Raw genomic sequence first — 12,121 nt, forward strand, 5'->3', positions numbered from 1 at the left:
TTAGTTAAAAACATTAGTAGCTTAACTAGATATGCCAGTAGAGGTTAAGTATCAATATAGGTTCAAACATGAGAAAGTACAACACGCAAAGATAATTACTTTTATCATATAATGAGTGTTGAGAAAAGGGAAGAAAAGAAAAAGATATGTTAGATGTTGAACAAGTGTTAGTTACCTTAATATATGAGTCAAACAACATCACATTCGCCTTAATTTGTGCCTAGCACAATAATTTTCTTATTTCATGTGCATAACTCCCTTGTAGTTGTAATCCATGGTTAATACACTTACACAAATAATTCAACCTCTCAAGTTCTATAAATATGGCATTGCATCCATAGTCATTTCATGCACCTAAGTATTATTCTCATGTTCTTTCTTCCTATTATCTTACATTTTGTTCATACACAACACAAGGTTGTTCGCCAAAAATGTTACTTTCAAAACAACACGAACACAAGTTTTACTTCATTGCTACTATTGTATGTTATATGCATGTTTAACATATGAACTTATTTAAAACAATTACACTTCATTTAATTTTGTTTGTGACAAACACAATAGCCTAAGGAAAATATAATACAATCATATTGTCACTCAATTCAAAAGCTACATCCTTTTAATGGGACATATGATGGAGGAAGTTGGCTTTGCCAAAATAGAACAACTAAGGCATATAAATATTGACCACGACTTAGTCACTACTATGGTTAATAGATGAAGAACGAGGATGAACATGTTTCATCTTCCAACTAGTGAGTGCACAATCACACTACAAGATGTTGCTCTCCAACTCATACTCAAATTTGATGGTGTCTTAGTCATTACACCAACTTTATTTGATCAAATGAAATGTGTGATAACTACCTTGGCGTAGTTCCAACAAAGGGAGAGTCATTAATTGAATTTACTATCAAAGTGAAATGACTTAGAGAAAATATGTTCCCACCCCTTGAAGAACCATTCAAAGAACAACTTCATGAACATTGAAGTGCATACACACCAATTTTGACCGAAGTTGTTTTAATGCTTGATAAGTCACATAATTAACTTCATCTAATCTACCCTCTTTTGTGGCGTGATCTTCAACGTGAAAAGTGTTACACTTTCAACTCTACATGTTTAAGTGTACTATATAGGAAAATATGCAGAGTTATAGAGTCGAAAATTCAAAATGATTGGTGGTTATAACTCATTAGAGCAATCCTAAGAGTAGCATTGCATCGAAATCATTGTGACAACCCATGTATTCATTGATCTATTGATGGAGTGGAGGATGAATGTTGAATTTCACCACTGTGCCTCACAAATTATATCCAAGCATATTAGGTACCAAATCAAAAGTTACATTCCATATTCAATTTTTATTATGTGTGATAGCATATCCTTCATCCGAATAGGTTTTCCTTGAAATTGAGTGAGAGTTGGCGGAAGCTTAACGAAGAAATGTGTCAAGGATGGTTCCATTGGACCTATGAATTGCTTGGATTTGCCATGAAGAGTATGGAGAGTGATTGGTTCAGTCATATCACTTGGAGAGGTGGAAGAGGAGACCAAAGATGTTTATCCTAGAGAGGTTTAGACAATGGAGTGTTTAGGCTTGCAATTTGGAAGCATAACACTCAAATATTTTATCTATCTTTTCATGAGCCAAGCCCCCTCATTTATAGATGAAAGGGTCGGCCAATGGTTACAAGCATTTGGTGGGAAATTCAAATAGAAAAGCATTCAAAATTGACACTTTCCTTGAGTCACATGACAAACATGAATGAGGTATGCACCTTGTGACCTAATTAGGTCTAATAATTGGCCTAGGGTTTAATATGGGTTGCAATGAAGCCCAATTATACCCTATGTAGGTTTTAGAAACCTAATCCTAATCCTAACCCTAATTTACTTAAAGCAAAAATTCTATTCTATTTTAAGCAAGAAACTTCAAATCCTGCTCTAGAACTTACACTAGGTTATGACACTTTTGAACATGTATAAGAGAGTGTCTCTTTCATCAGTAGTAGAGTCCCAATCTTCTTGTATTCTTCTTGTCATAGATGTAGTGGTTGGTCTTGAACTAAGGCCTCCACCATCATTGTGTGTGTAATTAACATTAAATTGATTAACATAGCACTATTTTTCATACATTTTTGTAGCCTCCTTATAGAGAATATGATTGACAACGCAATAAAGACCTTTTAGGGGTGTTCACTTATAGACGATAATCACAACTTCAATTTGATTTTCATTTGTGAAAAGACACCCCATCAACACAGTGAAATTGCAATTTAATCTATTACCTCATCCTCCCAAAAGCATGGACTGTTAGAATGTATGGCTTTAAACTAGAGGGGTGGTTTAAAGAGGGATTTCAAAAACTTTTTCAGCCTTGAATGAAATTGCTTCGAGAATATCTTGATAAAGGAATCAGTTTTTCAAAACACAAAGCAAAAAGCACAGCACCAGAAAAACAATCGGTTGTTTCGAAGAAACAATCTGTTGTTTATACCAGTTTACAAAAATAAAAACTGAATTTAAAGAGTTAAGGGATAGAGAAAATGCACACAGAGATTTATACTGGTTCACTCTAAACCCAGAGCTACATCCAATCTTCTCATAAACCACTGAGGAATTCTACTAAGCAATCAAACCTAGATTACTTACAACACAACCAAGAAAGTGACCTTGATCTCCTCAAGACACACACTTCTCTTGGTCAACACACAAACACTAAGAATGCTGATCTTGATCCCCTCAAGAACACACATCACTTCTCAGCAAACACACAAAGTTTCTTTCAACAGATACAAGGATTACACTTGTTACAGAAGAAAATCTGAAATCAATACAAGAGAAAATCCTAGCTCACACTCTTTGATCAATCTCAATCTCTTAGCAATCTCAACTCTTTCAAAACTCAAAATCAGTGAAAAACTCAAATCTGTTTTTCTGTATATATCAAAGTTGTTGTTTGTTATCAAATTTTAACAAACTATTAATTGCCTTTAAAGATTGGTCAAAGCATTAAAAACTGGAGCTTAAACAGTTAGAAAATTATTTAATGCTCAGTCAAAGCACAAACCATTTTTCTGTTATGGTACCAAAACAAACAATCGGTTGTTTCCACGAATCAATCGGTTGTTTTGGTTTTAACAGCTCAACCATTTGAAAAACAATTTTCAACCTTTTATAAAAATTCTAAGTATAAAACAATCGGTTGTTTCGACAAAACAATCGGTTGTTTTTCACTTAGTTTGAAAAACACTTTTCTTTTAAAAAGATTGAGAATGCCTATGCTTTGGATTCAATCAAGAGTGGATTACAATACTCAATCTACCCCAGATCCTATCTAAGATAACTCAGCAACAGCAAGCACAGCCTAGCCTTCAACATCCTTCAAAGGGTTTGGATTCTTCAAAGCTTGAACATCACTTGGTTCAACATGGACATGTTGCAAAAATTTCACATAGGTGGAAGAGTTGACAAAAATTTGACTTACAAAGCATGCTAAGTGAATTGATGTATGAAACAACAACCGTGAACAATTTCTAAATAGGCAATACCCAAGGAGTGGATAATAAATCATCAAAGGAAATTCAAACAACATTGATAAACTAAAATGAAAGACTTGGAATAATGTTCTTGTTTATGTGTGACAATTCATTCACATGGGCATGTGATGTTATTATTTATGAATGAAGAAATATTCACTATGACACAATATTATTGTTCACGCATGAGGAACCATTCACCATGACACATAAGGTTATTGTTCCCACATGACAATCTTGCAAGAAGTCACATTATCACTATTTTAGGGGTAAATGTGTTTTTATATTTTTAGTGAAATCTACAAAGTTCACTTTTTTGGAAAAACCTAGGTTGTTCATTTTGTAAGAGCATAAATATAAAATACATACATTGTCTCTATAAGTTTTAGAATCCAAAGTGAAATGACAATATACAACTAACGTAAATACACATTTTACTTCATCATATAATCATAATATGGAGGAATTAGACAACACCAATACCCTAAATTTATCAAATTCCTTCCTTGCAGTAGTCTGTTTTAGTAGTGAACACGAAAAAAAAAATTACTTTTAAGGTGTTTCTCTTAAAATGTTTAGGATCTCTTATAAATACCCTTTTACAAATCTAAAGTTAGGAGTTTGTAGTGTTGTGGATGTTTTTAGATGAAAGACATAAAAAAATATATTTTCATCAACTAAGTGATAAAAAAGGATGTACTTACTTATTATGTGACTTAGTTATACATATGTAATAAATGTATTGACCTCAATCAAATGATGAGACCTCAATCACCAAATTTTAACTACCTATTATGTTTCATTGTCGTTTCTTTCATTTATAATATTATCATTATTTTTTATTTTAATTTTCATTTGTCATTGTTATTATTATCTTAATTAATAATAACTGTGTTATATTGTTTAATATTTATTTAAATTATTTTTATATTCACTAATTTGAAAATATAACAGTAATTACTAATATATTTAGAAAAAAAAATAATTAAATGCACATTTATAATATTAACTTTATATTAAAACCTAAATTTTATTCATTATGAAATTTTTTCTATATAGTTTAATAATTTACAACATTAATTATATTTAAATTACAATACTTTATCATATAAAATTCATATATTTAATACATAAATTGTATTTGAACAAACAAAAGTTTAAAAAATTTCATTTTTTTAAAAACTACATCAAGATAATTTTAATGAATATATACTTCAAATTAAATTTTAAAAATTATTTGTTCAATTATTTATTATTTTAATAATAACTTAAGCTTTATGAATGTCATTAAACAAAATAAATAAAAATATATAAAATAATATATTTTGACTTTTTATTATCATTGTAATTGTCTCGACTAAACAAGTGATAAAGTGTCTATACTTAACAATTGAATAATTCACTATTTGTTAGGGCACAACTTTTGCCAACTTGAAGATAAGGACCCAACCCATGTTATAGTAGTAGATTCCTTCTACTAGATTTATGTTTATTGCACCTTTATTTGGTTTTGATTACGTGCTCAAACAAAAAAGTATAAATCATGAAAGTGTTTTGCTTGACAAATGTAAGCCTTTTTCATAACATCAGATCATGACAGATACAATGGCTCAATTTAGTGATTAAACACAAATAACACACATGTTCTCTTTGTTTCGTCTCATAAGCATAAGCTTTAACCAAATTATTTGAACAAAATTTTAAAGCTAACGTTTTTCATGGAATATTTTTTATGCTTATTTTGTGTTTGTAGAACATCTTCGTCTTATGTTAACAAGAAGATCTCAAGAGCACGCGTCTACATGAAAAATCTTTTAGAAGACGCATTAAAACTGTTGGGTCTATTAGTGTCTAAGTTCAAGAGGGGAGGGGTGAATTGAGCTTATAAAATTTTCGCAAGAACACCCAATTTTTCAGTATTCCAGAGGCAAAAAGAACAGATTGTTTTTACATGAAACAGATTGATTCTTCAGAGCAGTCTTGGCACAATTTGAATTTGTTCAATGTAAAATTGTGATCAACAGAGAATTATAACAGAATCAGATCAGCTTAATATTGTGAGAATGAAGAATACAGCTATGCCAAGAAATCAATCAACTTCATTCAACACACGGTTTTAATGAGAATAAATCTTTCTCAGGTTTTGATGAATAGACAATTTGTTTTCAGATCAATTAAAACAGCATATACAACTGCCTTGATTGTGATTAGAGTGCTTTAACAGATCAGGAAGAACAGTTTTTATTCAACCCAGAATTAACAGATTCAATTTCAAAAGAACAGATTTAGTTCTTGACAGAAATAAGCAAAACCAGAAATGAGTGCAGAGATGAGAAGAAAAGGCACACAAGTTTTTATACTGGTTCACTCATACAGAGCTACATCCAGTCTCACCTTACCCCAAGGTGGAATCCACTAAAAACAGTACCAATCACTTACAAACACACCAGTTCTTGAACACTACAAGAACAACACACACAATGCTGAAAACCCCTATTTCAGCACACCTTGCACTCCAAGAAACCCTATCAAGGAGTGACTAACACTTACACCTTTACAAAACAGAATAAAGGAAAGATTACACCTGAAAAGAAGATGCAAGAACTCAAAACCAGTAGTTCAATTTGCTGCAGAACTGCATCAGCACCTTCACCAAGATCAAAGGTTTCCTAGAACAAGCACACTTGAAAATCTCTTTGGAAAACCTTTCAAAAATCTTTCAATCCTTCTTCTCACATGGAAAATGTTTGATCTCTGTCAAAAACGTAATTGCTCAGCTTACTCTCATGTGAGAGAGACTTTTCTTTATTGGAAAATGAAGGCAAATAGGCCAGCTCAGCTTTAACTGAAATAACGAACTAAGCTTTGCCTGTGGTCTCAAACAGAACTTTTAGAAAAGCCTTTTAACAGAGAAGAAATAAACAGATTCTTTCTCCATAAAACAGATTTATTGGTGTACTAATTTAAAACTTTTAAAACCATTTTAAAAAGCTTTTCAAAACCCATTTAACCATATCATGTGCTTGATCTAGACTTGGTTAGGCATCTAGGATAGGTTATACAGCAAAAGGGAATCATACACAATTACAAGCCTAATTACAAATGAATCTAAAAACCTATTACAATCTTCAAAGCACTCAAGCCATTTTCTTCATCAAACACATAACAAGCCTTGGTAGGGAAGAAGCTTCCTCCAGCTTCAACAATCTCCCCCTGTTTGATGGAGACAAATTCCCTTTGCTTTGCACAGCTTTGAAGATAGATCATGACCAAACCTGTACAGAACTATATACCAGAAAAAAATACACAGGTGTCAAGGTAGAACAAACAGATTTAGAATTGATGTACCTGCAGATTTAACATCTGAATCATATCAGCAACCTCTGTGAATATCAACTGCAGAACCTGTATTAGACTATTCTTCTCCCCCTTTGGATTCATCAAACAGAATGGGAGCACAAGATACCAAAGAAAACATAGCCATACATAACAGTTCAAATAGAACTAACATAGAGGTCCATTACAAATCAACTAAAAACCAGTACAAAATAAAAAACAATACAGATTAATCCCAAATTGTTCAACAACATATAAAAGATAAAGACTTAGAAATAGGATCACTTGTTGTTGTAATATAGCTCAGCTAGCTGCACTTGAACTCCTTCAAGTTGGTCATCCAAGTGTTGAAACCTGGCGTAAGTCATCTCATAGTGTGCCTTCTGCTCTTCTGTGAGTATGTCCAGCCTGCTTAGCACCTGTCTTTCAAACATAGACAGAGGTTCACCTCTGTACTCAGGTGCCTCATATGCAACTATTGCATTCTGACTCGTAGCAGCAACATCTTCATGTTCAGCAGAATGTACTGGTGATTCATCCACGTGTTGCACACCATCAGCATTTGCTTCTTCTTCATTTCCTTGAGGAGCAGCTTCTTGCTCAGCCCTCTGTCCAGCATTTCTTCTGAAAACCCAACCATCTTCATCCTTATAGAATTCCATTTTCATGAGTGTGGAGTTATCTATTTCACTTGCAGCGTTAATAGAGTCATTCCTTTCATTGGTAGTGTCCACTTTAAAATGATCAATTAGTTTTGACACAAATATTGCATAGGGAAGACGATAATCAGGTAGTCTTGCAGATTTCAGCATATGTTCAACCATAGTACTTACCCAATTTACCTTAAGTTGGTTCATGATGCAGTACAACAGTATCAAATCTTCCTCATGAAGTACAGCATGATTACTTCCTCTAGGGGTAAGCTGCCAAGCAATTATATGAGCTAAGAGTCTAGGAATTAGAGTTAGGCTACCTGCGTGATACCTAGCTACTGGTTCAGTAGGATTCCTCACACAGCTTCTATAAAATTGCAATTTGTTGAACCCTTGAATTCCAGCAATGTTTCCTTTGCTCACTTTCAGTCCTGAATATTTGATTCCACCCACACTGCTCCAGATTTCCCTAGTGATCTTCATCTTCACTCCTTTCACATGGGAAACCAGATTTTTACCATCTTGTTTAAGGTTGCAGTAAAACACCTTCACAAGGTGTGGATAAGCATTTCCATTCATCTCCAGAAATCCTTTCAGCTTTTGATGCTTGAGCAAGTCTTTGGCTTCTATCAGATTCTCCTCTCTCAGCCATGAGAACTCAATCAGCTTGGGTACATTGATTTGCTTCCTGCCAGTTGATGACTTTTTACGGCAAGTGCACCGCGTTTGTCAGAAGTAATAATTGTCCCTAAGGACGGATATCGATCCCACAAAGAACAGTGAATCATCGAGTACAATATTCGCTAAATATAACAACAGAACAATAAAAAAGAGTGTCAAGTGATTATGTTGGCACTGATCAATAAGAAAACAAACAAAGAATTAGTTGCTTCAATTGGAAAAATTGGGATTAAGTTTCATCTCTCTCACTCTCATGTATTTTGATTAGCATGTTAATATTAAGTTCTTTAATTGAAATTGATGCCCGTATAAAAATCATTTATATCGATTCCTCGCATATAAAATCCTTAAGAATGTTCCCTAACTATCGATCCCTCGCATACTTATAAGAACAACTTAGAACGAAGCTCAGACGTTTAATAGCAATTAACATTTCAAGTCTCTTCCTAGCACTCAAATATGTTAAGTATTGTTGTTTAGGTCCGAACCCTAAAAATACCTCCCGGTCAGATTTAAGATTCTCAATTTGTCACGGAGAATTAAAAGTAAAACAACAATACCAATAATCAATCAAGAACTGAATATTAATATATAAAATATCACCTCAATACATAAGAGTTTGAGCAGATTACTCCCAATCCCAAAGGGTAGAATTAGCCACGCATACTTCTATCACCTTCCATTCTCCCAATTGGGTTACAATTCACTCTATGGTGTTTTCCTCTCAATCTGGCACACTAAGGTTGAGCCTCTAGCCCTCTATTTATCCTAGTTTTCTAGGGTTAGGTTGTTTATTGTGTCGCGCTAATGAGCTAAATGATAAAACATAAAAAAAGGCCCAATCTTTCTTTGCATCTTTTCCATTCTGGGACCTTCTATCTTTATCTTTTTAGCTCAAATCATTCATCTTTAATCCAAATCTCCAATCTTCCTTAGAAATCTACAATTAACACCAAATTTGGGAATAAAATACTCTTATTCAAATAAAGATCATAAAAAATGTAAAAAGGTATAAATTCATAAATTAGGGATTATTTTATATGTAAATTAGCAATAAATCCTCATAAGTGCCTATATTTTAATATGAAATATTACTGAAATTAGACACTTATAACCAGTCTCATGTATGGATCTTGTCATTGCCTCTGAATCTCCAGCAAACCAGTTTTCCAGGATGCCTTGGCTGCTTTGAGATTGCTCTTTGGATTTTTTCTTTCTATGTGAAGAGGATGTCATGCTTAATCTGTTTTTCCCTGCACCAGTATATTAACATACAATTCTAGGAAAAAAACATTACAGATTATTACTCAAAACAGAAGCAAAACCTGTGGTGAAGCAATGTGCACCTGGACAGCTTATAGTACAAGTGAGAGGGTGTGAGAGACGAGCTAAATTGTGCTAGGTTTATATAGGATTATTAAACCAAAATTGAAAACCACAAATTTTAATTCAGGGCAATGTGATCAGATTTTGGAAATAATGAATTTTGAAGAAAAATCAAATCCCACAAATATGCTACAGATTTTATTCCAATGGTGCAGCAGGTTCAGGTGTGGATTCACGTAAGAATATCTTGGAACCTGATTTTGGTACATCAAATCTGTTGCATCTACACAAAATCCAATTAGTTAGGATACCCACACATTAATTTGCATGGATCTGCTGGTCAATAACCGTAAAAGCAGTCAACAATAAAGTGAGAGAGAGAAAAAATAAATCTTTCTCTTTCCTAGTCACATCTGTGATTTCTGAAACAGGGAACGAAACATGTTAAAACATAAAACAACAGATTGAAATTTTCACTGCAGAGGACAATTTAAGCTAATAATACCCAATTCATTTAGAAGAAAGTGAAACCTGTCTTTAGCAAGTGATTTAGTGAATAGATCAGCCAGTTGAAATTCAATACCAATGAATTGTATATCACATGTTCCATTAGCTATATGTTCTCTTAGAAAGTGATGTCTAATTTCAATGTGTTTAGTCCTTGAGTGCATGACAGGATTCTTATATAGATTTATGGCACTAGTATTATCACAATTTATAGGTATGTTATTTAACAGAATTCCAAAATCACTTAGCTGCTGCCTTAGCCATAAGGTTTGAGCACAACAACTTCCAGCAGCTATGTATTCTGCTTCTGCTGTGGAGAGAGCAACACAAGTTTGCTTCTTGCAATGCCAAGAGATTAGACTTGATCCAAGCATGTGACAAGTCCCACTTGTGCTCTTCCTATCAACTTTGCAGCCTGCAAAATCAGAATCTGAAAAACCAATCAAATTTAAAGATACCTTGTTAGGATACCACAATCCAACATCCTTAGATCCTTGCAAATATTTCAGAATTCTCTTTGCTGCATTGTAGTGTGATTCCTTTGGATCAGATTGATATCTAGCACATAAACATACAGCAAACATAATGTCAGGCCTGCTGGCAGTTAGGTATAATAAGGAGCCAATTAATCCCCTATACTTCGTTTGATCTACTGATTTTCCTGCAGCATCTTGATCCAGCTGACAACTTGTTGAAATAGGAGTGCTGATTGCTTTGCATTGATTCATATCAAACTTCTTGAGCAGTTCCTTGCAGTATTTTTCTTGGCTTATGAAAATTCCATCCTTGAGTTGCTTAACTTGTAGTCCAAGGAAGAAATTCATTTCTCCTAACATTGACATCTCAAACTCACTTTTCATGATTTTCACAAAGTCTTCACACATCTCTTCATTTGTGGATCCAAAGATAATATCATCTACATAGACTTGCACAAGTATGATATCTTCACTTTTCTTCTTTAGAAAGAGAGTTTTATCTGAATTGCCACGGCTATAACCTTGAGAAAGCAAAAATTCACTTAGCCTTTCATACCATTGCCTAGGTGCTTGCTTCAATCCATATAAGGCCTTCTTAAGCATGTACACATGTTCTGGATTTTTGTGATCTTCAAACCATGGAGGCTGAGATACAAACACCTCTTCATTGATGTAGCCATTTAGAAATGCACTCTTGACATCCATTTGAAACAGCTTGAAACCTTGTATGCTGGAAAATGCTAGAAGAAGTCTGACAGCTTCAAGACGTGCTACTGGTGCATAGGTTTCACCAAAATCAATACCTTCTTCTTGGTTATACCCTTTAGCAACCAATCTAGCTTTATTTCTAGTGATAGCTCCATGTTCATCCATCTTGTTCCTGTACACCCACTTGGTTCCTATGATGTTCATCTCATGCTTTCTTGGAACCAAAGTCCATACTTCATTGTATTCAAACTGATTCAGCTCTTCCTGCATTGTTGTTATCCAATTGTTGTCTTGCAGTGCTTCTTCCAGGCTTTTAGGCTCAATCTGTGACACAAAAGCTACTGTTCTACAGAAATTATTGAGTGAATTCCTTGTTGAGACTCCTTTCTCAATTTTACCAATTACATTGTCAAGAGTGAGATCCCTTGGTGTCTTCCATTCTTTAGGCAGTCCTGCATTCACAGTAGATTCTTTGACAGAATTTGGATTAGTAGCATCAAGCTCACTAGATTGATTCTGTTGTATAATTGTTCTTAAATCATCCATACCAGGTTCATCCAGAACAGATTTGGGCACAGAAAAAACTGTTTCATCAAACACAACATGTATAGATTCTTCAACTGCAAGCAATCTTTTGTTATACACTCTATAAGCATGACCATTTATAGCATAACCAATATGTATTCCTTCATCTGATTTAGGATCAAACTTCCCCAGATTATCTTTACCATTATTTAACACAAAGCATTTGCTGCCAAACACCCTAAGATGACTAATGCTAGGCTTCCTACCTTTATACAATTCATAGGGAGTTTTCTTAAGAATTGGTCTAATTAATGTTCTGTTAAGCACATAAGAAGCAGTGTATACAACATCAGCCCAAAAATATTTA

This window comes from Phaseolus vulgaris, chromosome 6 (assembly GCF_000499845.2).
Source record: "Phaseolus vulgaris cultivar G19833 chromosome 6, P. vulgaris v2.0, whole genome shotgun sequence".
Taxonomy (NCBI): domain Eukaryota; kingdom Viridiplantae; phylum Streptophyta; class Magnoliopsida; order Fabales; family Fabaceae; genus Phaseolus; species Phaseolus vulgaris.